The sequence below is a fragment of the Adiantum capillus-veneris genome, chromosome 30 (assembly GCF_014529385.1).
Source record: "Adiantum capillus-veneris isolate H3 chromosome 30, ASM1452938v2, whole genome shotgun sequence".
Classification (NCBI taxonomy): Eukaryota; Viridiplantae; Streptophyta; class Polypodiopsida; order Polypodiales; family Pteridaceae; genus Adiantum; species Adiantum capillus-veneris.
Window position 1 is genome coordinate 99492930 of NC_140960.1, and position 10108 is coordinate 99503037.

The 10108-nt window shown below is 41.4% G+C and overlaps 1 pseudogene across 1 annotated transcript; it reads right to left on the reverse strand.

Moving 5' to 3' along the window:
* Nucleotides 1-2060: 2060 nt before the first annotated feature.
* LOC147418497 (uncharacterized) lies at nt 2061-4021 on the reverse strand (annotated as a pseudogene). The gene is made up of 4 exons (XR_015187345.1): nt 3928-4021; nt 3615-3797; nt 2866-3533; nt 2061-2782 (listed from the first exon to the last, which is right to left on the reverse strand). The product of XR_015187345.1 is annotated as an uncharacterized LOC147418497 (transcript).
* Between the last annotated feature and the right edge of the window lie 6087 nt (nt 4022-10108).

Genomic DNA, 10108 nt, shown 5'->3' on the forward strand with positions numbered 1-10108 from the left:
GCATCTTTTATCCAAATCAACCCATGATCGTGCTGACTACCCCTACTTTGAAACTCTGTGACAAAGAAGTAATCCAACAAATTTCCTAAAATTGAGTTGTCGTGTTTCAACAGTCTTTTAAGAGCTTTGAATCTATGAAGGTAGTATCGTGCAATAGTGACTGGATCTGAGCGAATTAGGCGTTTTTGGTAAGAGTTGTTGGTTTCGTTGGTTTCTTTAGGTAGTGGAACTATTTCGTGTAAAGCGTGGAGCAACGTATCCCAACGTCTCTTTGCTATTGAGACTGTGACAAAGAAGGTTGGAGGACCTAATTGTCTTATCATTGCAAAAGCATTTTTTTAAAGTTTGTCTTTGTAGTCTGGGGAGGAGCGCAAGCTTTCAAAATCTCTATAACCAATTCGAGAAGCTAAGATGCGTTCAATGTTAGTATCCTCACGAACATCACTTGCTTGTAAGGGTAGACCTTGTAATTTTCCTTTGCGTAACCGAATCCAAATTGATGACAATACTTTTTGAGTCATAATTTTAACAGCTTTGAAAAACAAGTTTTCAATATTTAGTGAAAAGCGCCTATCTTTATGCATAAGTTCCCATTTTACTATGGTCTGGTAATGTGTTTTAAACTGGTAATATCTTCTAGGTTCGCCATAAAATAGGGTTGGAAAGCTAAGCTCTTCACAAAATTCGTCATTAAATAATCCCAATGGATGGTTTCCTTCACTTGGTGCAACGTATGTAATTTTGTCATTGTAGTCAACAACTTGTTGAGGAGTATCTATACCATGTAGCATAACGTCAGAGTAAATCTCGTCATCATCGTCAAGGTTTAGGTTGATTGGAGTTTCTAGTGACATATTTGAGTTTTTTTTTACTTTGTGCCAAATGATCCAACCAGAACTTATTCAAAGTAACATTTTCTTGCTTGTATAAAGAAGTAGTCAGTAGATCTTGTGTAGCCCTCATAGTTACTAATGGTCTAACCATGTTACTTAAATAACAATGCTTGTACTCTAATTTTCTCTTAATTCCAATTAAAATAGACGCTTCTTCGTGCACAAAACGTGGCAGCACTTTGTGGGTTTCAGAGATGTTTGCAAGGACATTCACAACGCTTTCGCGAATTCCATATTGTCCATCGAAAGTAAGTTCTCTTATCTTAGCAAATGGAATACGTGTGGATACTAAGCGTGCTTCTACATTATTTAAAACTGCAACATATAGAAAAGGTGTATTAAAACCCATTGTGTTGAGTGTTGACAAAGAGAGAGAGAAGGCAGATTTAGCAGATTCTTTGCAACTTGTGAATACCTTTTCTAGGTTTGTGTCTTCTTGGGGTATGGCTCGTTGACCTGGTAAAATATTTCTTTTGATACATGTTAATTGTGATCTAAACATTAAGCGACCACAAGATTTGCATGGAGTAGTGGGCTTATCATTTATTGCTTTTATGAAGGTGGAAATGGCTTTGTTTTTGTTTTTGTGGATGGTTGTGGCTTGGTTACGTCTAAGTGTTTGAATGTCTTCCGGAAGGTTTTTCACTAAGCGTTTTGCTTTACAAAGAATTGACGACAATGTGAAAGGTGTTGAAGGGTGAGCTTCCATGAATTTTTTAGCAATAATGGTAAAGTTGTCATGTGGGTGTTTGAGTATGATGTCGAGGAGATGTTGTGTCATTGTGTCAGTCCAAGAGAGACGCTTACGCGTGCCTTGGTTTGGAGGAAGTATTGGAAGAAACATGAAACCATGTGTTGATGAGATAACTCCAAGATTGTTTCCAGTAACACTATGTTCATCATTACCAACAAAACAAGAACGTTGATACTCGTTTTGGTCATTGCAAAACACTACAAGGAATTTTCTTTGGAAAGTGAAGGCAAAAACAGTTGCTATCTCCATCGTTAGACCCATTGAAGTGTTACATGTCTACAATAAATCTATAAAACTACTTGAATTGTTTGAAGAGGTTGAGGCAATGTTTTGTAATAGTGCTCGAGTGTAGGACTTGCAAATTTTTTCATTTTTGAAATTGTCAAACATAGCAAGTGTTAAACTTTCTTTAAACTTAGAGAAGTTTGTACGCGTTTGTAGGATAGCATAAAGCGTTAAAAGATGTGATATGTCCTGAGACACTAACTTTGAAGCTTCCTATTTTCATAGTAGATGCAAGGGCATCTCGTGTGTCGATTGCTGATTCCAAGTAAAGGTCTTTGAAGGGCTTGTCAAAGCAGAGAATTGTATCTACAATGTCACCAAGAATCTTTGCATTGATTACGTTGTCTGCTGTTGTGATTCTTGCCTCTAACTGTGGTACCTTGTTGATTCTACAAGTTTTTGCACAAGATGTGCAATAGCCTGTGCTCCCTGCACAATGAATCTTTGAAGAGTTGCATGTAGCACATTGTTGCACCAAGAGGATGCTGTTGATGTTCACAATTCGAAGGCTCCCAGTGACCTATGAGCGGTGAAAGCAACGCATAGAAACATTGGAAACTTAATTCTATGTGGCTCGATAATGAAAATAAGAGTCAAACAAAAAAGACAATAGGCAAACCTCAATTCCGTAACCAAGTTCTTTGGTTTGGGATTCAAACACAAAAGTAAGTTTTGCACGTAGTCGTGAGCTCTGTGCAGGTGTGATGATGGTCATGTCCACAACAAATAGCTTGTTTGAACTACCTTTGAAAGAGCCAACATTTCGAGCAACATACATGCAAACATCATTTGTTTCAAGGTCCTCTAACAATGACTGTAGCTCTGTCTTTCGTTCATTAACAAAAGAGAGCTTCACATCAAATAAGAGCAATCAATACAAGTTCAAGATGATTACTTTGATGTTGTGATAAAGACAAACAAGAAGAATCTTACAATGGCTGTGTCTGAAGATGTTGGACCATCTGCCACAAGGAGATCCCCAATTAATCGACCAGTACCACAAGTAGACAATGGATCCTCTCTATGAATGATGACAAAGGCTACTGCCGCCAGGGGCATCCGTATTCCTCTTCCATGCAGTGCAGGAGCTTCATCCAAGAAAGCTCTTATGCTGGTTTCGGGACAGAAGCTAAGGCTGACTGGGAAAGGTTCAGCCTTAATTACAAATGCAGCTGCATCCAAGTAAAGAGAGTATGGTGCAGTTCCCCCATCATTCTTGTTTTTTGGTTTCACTGACAAATTTTCAACCCTGATGAACTCGCCAATAGATAGTTTATTGGAATAGTTTTCAATGCATTCTTGGCCAACAACTAATGTGATTGTATGCATGCATTGGACATCAACCAGATCTACTTTTAAGAAGCGCCCATATTTTGCTTGTTCGGGTGGTACCTTATAAGTACCATATCTATTAAAAAAAATTTCTTCCAAGGCAAACCTAGGGCTGGATTCTAAGATCTCGCTAATATGCAACAAAGGAATAGTGCTAGGTGAATGAGGCCCTAAGTTGAGGTTGTGGTCTTCAGGGTCAAGCTAGGTCAATTCGCTATGTGTGCCAGCAAGAGAGAGTTTGCCTTTGTCAGCCTGAGGGTTGGAGAAGCCTGAAAAAGGACATGAATTCACAAAATGTATACAAGGCAGTTAACAAATATTGTTCGCTTTCAGAATTGTAAACAACATACCTTCTTGTGTGAATTTTGGAAGGAGGTTCCTTTTGACCTTGTTTTTTGGTTGTATGCGCTTGAAAACCTTTGGTGGTACTCCTAAAGGGGCGCAAGATGCCGTGGGTAAGATAGCAAGAGTTTTGCAAGGAGTTTGTTGATGTTCATGAGAGGACGAAGGAGATTTCGTATTTTGACATGAATCTGTAAAAGTAGTATTCAGGTGGAAAGACTATGTAGATTCTCGATTTTGAGTTTGTGAAGGCGAGGAAAGCGAGTTTTAGTTAATGAAGTTGAATGCGAAAGTGTAAGTTGACAATTCAGAAGAATGTACCGGACTCCACATCCATGCTGTCATTTGCACTAAAATCTTCACTGCATTCAGGTGTTCTATCATCCCCTGAGACGAAGTTGCTACCATCCATGTTTAAGCCTGTAAACAATGAAGAAAAGACAATTAGATGTTGGTTTCAATCAATTAGCAGTTTGGGGCTTAATCATAATCATTATTATTAATGAAAATCAAAGTGACACATATCAAAGAAATCAAAATAACACATATCAAAGAAATCAAAATAGCACAAAGCACACGAAAGCATCAGAAAGGGGGAGGACAGCAACAGGAAAGCTTTCCATTGCTGGATCCACACAGGCCAAAGACAAACCAGCAAGATGCGACTCAAGTATCTGGAGGCCATTCTCAGCCAAGAGGTGGGTTTCTTTGACATGGATGCTCGCACTGGCACGCTAGTCGATAGCATCGCCAAGGATACAGTGTTGGTGCAAGACGCTGTAAGTGAAAAGGTAACTGGTTGCTGTCAGATTTTGTTTTCCATACTTGCCTTTGCTTCCACATTCATCATAAGGGCGACAAATGAAATTCATTTTCCCATCTTTCATTTGATTTCTTCTTCTCGTTGATAAATGTGTCCAAATGTTTTTCTTTCTTGAGGGGGGAGACATTGTACTGATTGTAGAATTGAAGTTTTTGTGCAATTTTTGCAAGACGTAGAGGGCACTGCTCCAGTTTCACCTAATTCGGTCCTCTTCTCCTTGTGCTTGTATCTGTGGAATTAAATAACTGGACTGCTCCAGCGGGTAATCTACATATGGCAATGGGTAGTATGCGTGTACCTGTCTGCCTCATATCCACATCTCTGGCAATATAATTGATAGATAAAGTGGGCTGGATCCGCCTCATGAAATGAATAGCCTGTGGGCCTCGCGACCTTGACTATCCTCCTCGTGTGTGCTCCAGTGAAAGATAGACTCCCAGACATAACCCTCCACTATGCGCAGGAGCCACAACATACAAACGATGTTGAATATGGGCCGCGTTCTGGGAACATTGAAGGATAACCTACCCTTAGAGAAGGATGGACCACTCAAGTAGGCAATAGCCCTTATCATGGTGTGGTGAGCTCAAGGGGACTTTGCATCCAGACCCAAGTTGCATAAAAGAGCATTCTAATGCCTATTGTATGTTCATCCATGATCAATATGCAGTTTGTTTTATCTGTAGGCAGGAAATTTCTTGCAATATGTGGGCACTTTTGTTGGAGGTTTTGGAGTGGGGTTTTCGTTGCAATGGAAATTATGCCTGGTTTTAGTGGCTCTTGTAACAGCAATAGCATTTGCTGGGGGCTTGTATGCATACACACTTACGCGATTGACGACTAAAAGTCAAGAAACTTATGGAAATGCAGGGGCCATTGTAGAACAGGTACAAACTAAGAAAAAGATGGGTGAATGGGGTGTGTGTGTGTATGTTGAATGCACAAAGTAATGGCTTAATTACCACCTTGTTGATTTTATGGACAGACAATTGGTCAGATTCTGACTGTTCATTCGTTTGCTGGTGAGAAGAGAGTTGCTCAGGCTTTTACAGACTCCTTAGCTTTGAAATTGAAATTAGGTTATAAAGGGGGTTTGGCCAAGGGATTGGGTATTGGAGTTACATTCACAATTCTCTTCTTTTCATGGGCCCTAATATTATGGTATGGGGGTGTCCTTGTTCGTTGTAAGGAGACTACAGGCGGGAAAGCCATAAGTGCTATCTTCTCTGCAATTTTTGGGAGCATGTAAGCACTTTTTTCCCTGTGAAATAGCATCTAGAAGCTCCTTCAAAAATCTGGCATGATTGGTTTTTTGTATTTATTGCCTTGTAATGCAGGGCTCTCGGTCAAGCTATGGGGAATATAAGTGCTTTTAGTAAAGGGAAGGTGGCGGCATACAAAATCATCGAAATGGTGAATAAACCGATGAAGATGAATCGCCAGGTAGAGGATGGTTTGAAGCTCACTGAAGTCAAAGGTGACATTGAGCTGCGAAATGTGGTCTTCAGCTATCCTTCCAGGCCAGATGTCATCATCTTCAACAATTTCTCTTTATCCATACCTTCCGGAAGAACTGTCGCTCTTGTTGGGGGCAATGGTTCAGGGAGGTCCACAAGAAGGTATTGATTAGTGCTAGACGTGGTACTCTCCATCACAGTCGAGGTTCAGGGGGCACGGCATCTCAGACGTCCATTAACAGCAGTTTCCACGACAAGATTTATAGATGCAGCCGACGGATGTTAGACATCAACAGTCGTAATGAGATTGATCCTCCTCCAATGACATTGTCACAAGTCACCAAGTGAAATTTTTCCATGCAGCAATGAGAGCACACCAACTCAGCGACCAGAATTACACGTGCTGATGTGTCAGAATCTCTCAGCCCAAGCTTTCCATTACTGGATGCACACAGGCCAAAGACAAACCAGCAAGATGTGACTCAAGTATCTGGAGGCCATTCTCAGCCAAGAGGTGGGTGATGGCCACTAGCGGCATTACTTGGACATTTTGATCAATCTGTGTCTATGCATTACTTGAAATATCTGTGTCTATGCATGTGCATACGCACAATGACACACGAAAGCATCAGAAAGGGGGAGGACAGCAACAGGACAAGGTAAAAAGAGTTCAAAGAAGACAAAACATGTACTAGTACGCACGTGCATGTGCACTTGCGCTCAGATGCAGGCTTATACATGCCCAGTAACCTCGTTATGTAACCTGCTGGAAGCGTATACAGGACAAGCTGCAAGCACATGTAGAGATTAAAGAAGACAAGACATCAGAAAGCATCAGAAAGGGGCAGGACAACAACAGGACAGAGCCATCAATTTCTTGTCATTATGTAATTGTGCGCGATGTGTTTGTGGTTTGGGGAGGTTGCTCTTGTTTATTTGGATTGCACATACTTGATGAATCAAATCCCTTGTTATCAGGATGCACTTGACATGGAATGGGCTGAGACATTAAGGAGTAGGGATCCACTTATGGCTGCGAGGCATGCTTTGCAGGATAGAAATACTAGAAATAGCTCACTACATATACGTTGGCAGGAGTTCCATAACTTGAGGTTCTGCTTGTCTCCTAAGGAGAAGGATAAGTCAGAGGGATGGAGGATTGTGATGATGTTCCCGATGCTCAGAATGAGACTGGCAAAAGTGGGTTGGTTGATTCATACCACTGCATCAGGATCAGCTTTAGGCCAGCTTGGGCTATCCATTGTATGCATTGATGCAGGGATGTAGATGTTTTTGAGGGCTAGCATGGGCATATCGATCAGTGGCAAGACATAATCTTTGGATATCATGGAGATGCAGATCTGTAGCACCTTGGAGTGAAGGACACCATAGATCGCATCAGACAGATTTGGACTGTTGGAGCCAAGCTTTATGGCATCCTCGAAGCATATGTTAAGGTATGTGTCGCTTCTTGCTCTTTGTTGTGCATCTGGGATGTCTGCGCATCAGAAGCAATCATCCAAAACGCGTTGATTTGAGTACACAGAGTCAAGCCCAGGAGGTCCCTCAGCGCCTCCAGCAGCTTGCTGCCAAGCATCAGGTGGTGCTTTGCATTCGGCAAAAGTACATAAGATTCAAACCCTTTCTGGCTGAGGTGAAAGATTACTATTGTCATCGTGTGGGGGAGCAAAATCTAAAGAAGCGTGACAACGAGAAAGAGAAGAGGTTTTGTTATTAGCAAGAAGGGAAGGCCATATTCAAGCTCTTTGCAGTGCACTCTGGGTGTGAGCCAGGCCCTCATGAAGGAAATGCACGGTTAATACATAGGCTTGTCGGGTCAACGGGTATGCACATGGATATTGTCACAACTATCGTCCAAGAGGAGGAGACCAGAGGTAAACATATATCGCACAATTGCAGGCTTATACATGCACAATAGCCTGCTTACGTAACCTGCTGGATGCGTGTACGAGAAAAGCTGCAATCACAAGTAGACGCTAATGGGTATGACATGCTCTTCTTCAAACCTTCTCCTAATCAGTTTATTCCACATATCGATCAGTGGCAAGACATAATCTTTGGATATCATGGAGATGCAGAAGTGCAGCACCTTGGAGTGAAGGACACCATAGATCGCATCAAATAGGTTCAGACTGTTAGAGCCTTTGTTGTGCATCTGAGATGTCTACGCATCAGAAGTAATCATCCAAAAGGCGTCGATTTGAGTACATAGAGTCAAGCCAAGGAGGTCTCTCGATGCCTCCGGTAGCTTGTTGCCAAGCATCAGGTGGTGCTTTGCAGACGGAGGTAGATATGGGCCTGTGCTTAGACAAGTGCATTTTACTAACAGTAGAGCTCAACATTGGGCAAGGTTCTAACACCATCCCAGCTGGCACCCTACAGCCACTCCTAATGAAATGACCAAAACTATGGTTTCCATGAAACACTATTATAGCTACTAAATTGGATGGAAAACAAAGTACTAATCCCATTGAAGATGTGGGACACTCCAAATGACACAAATTAACTCGAAATTCTATTCTTGCAGAAGCAAAACAAAACATAAACAAGTAAAGGAGCACTTACCGTTATCCCCTTGGAAATTTCAACGTTTTCAGGATGCAACCAGAATAGCTTGGTTTCGCAGATGCAACAAGAAGAAGAGCTCGAACAAAATTAAGTAGAGCGCAATACACATATCATCTCTGCAGCCATAGTCTAGCACCCACAAAATTTATAAGGATAACATAAAAGAGCAACAATATCTGCACAGTGACATTCAAAAGGAGGTAGATCCACTGTGCATTATGCACGCTACACATATTAACTCTTCCAGTAAAAGACAATGAAGCGAACTGAAGTTGAACCTCAATTACCTCAATTCATATCAAAAGCATGAAGAAATGCCAAAATTTATGCTTTGCAAGTAAACAATGAAAGAACGTGGGTCTAATTAATGCAGTAATAGCAGCAATGGAGGAATTCAGGAGCTGAAAAAGAACTGATAGCTTACTTGGGTTGCTGGACTGTGTTGCAGATGTATTTGAGGAGCCTGATGCTTTGCAAGTAAACAATGAAAGAGGGAAGGTCTCATTAGCGATTCAAGAGCTGAAAGAAAACTGATAGCTTACTTGCATCGGTGGACTGTGTTGTAGATGTATTCGAGGAGCCTGACATGTGCATAGCTTTGAATGCGCCACACGAATTAATCGGCATATTTCTTCAGTTTCCTCAAACTAGAGGTGTCCAGGTGCAGAGAGTGTCGAAGTTGCCGCGCAAAGGAGACTCATACATGCAAGAATAGCCAATTGAAAAAGACTGGACACTTTCAGTTCAAAAATAGCGAGAAAGTTTAGCAAACCAACTCACACAAATAGGTAGCGTGAGAAGCGGGAAGAAAAGACAAAATGTATGAACTGCCTTTCCAAACTCTCACTAAGGCTGCTCTGCAAGCCAAAAACCACCCACGGCCACACCCATGACCCTCTTGACTTTGTATTGATTTATGCTCATGTGCACTGTTCGAAATTTGCCCTTGTTTTTAAATGTCAAAACAATGACGCAATGGGGATTTATGCCAGTAGGTGCTACGATTTTCAAAAAAGAAAATATGAGCGAATCTTGGCAGATGTGCAGAGAAGGTCCCGATTGCAGTGCAGAACGAGAGCGGATCCCGATTGCAGCGTGAGAAACGGAGGAGAGAGAACTCAGAAGCGGAGTGTATGCTGACGCATCAAGCAGAGCCGGTGGGCAGATGCGAGAGCATGAGGAATTTTAATAAAATATATACAGAAGGCCTTTGGGCAGCAAGGCCACTGGCACGTTGAAGTGGTCAACGGAGGATCCGAAAGGTATTCGAATCTTTTGGGTTGGTTGGGTTCGAATCTGAATGACCCTTTTGTAAGGACAGTGAAGTGTTCACTCGAGAGGAGAGAGAAGGAATCTTAGAGAGCCTCATGGGAAGTAATGAATAAAATAAAGACAGATCCAATACGGAGGTATAGTTAGAAGCCAATATCTAAGGTATTTACAACTTATGACAAAAATGCACAAATTTTCACCCTAGAAATTAAGGTCCTGTCATAAATGCACAAATTTTCACCCTAGAAATTAAGGTCCCGTCATAAATGCACAAATTTTCACCCTAGAAATTAAGGTCCAATGAAATTACGTTCATTTTGGATCGAGAAATTTACACAACAAACCGGGATATGTGAGCATT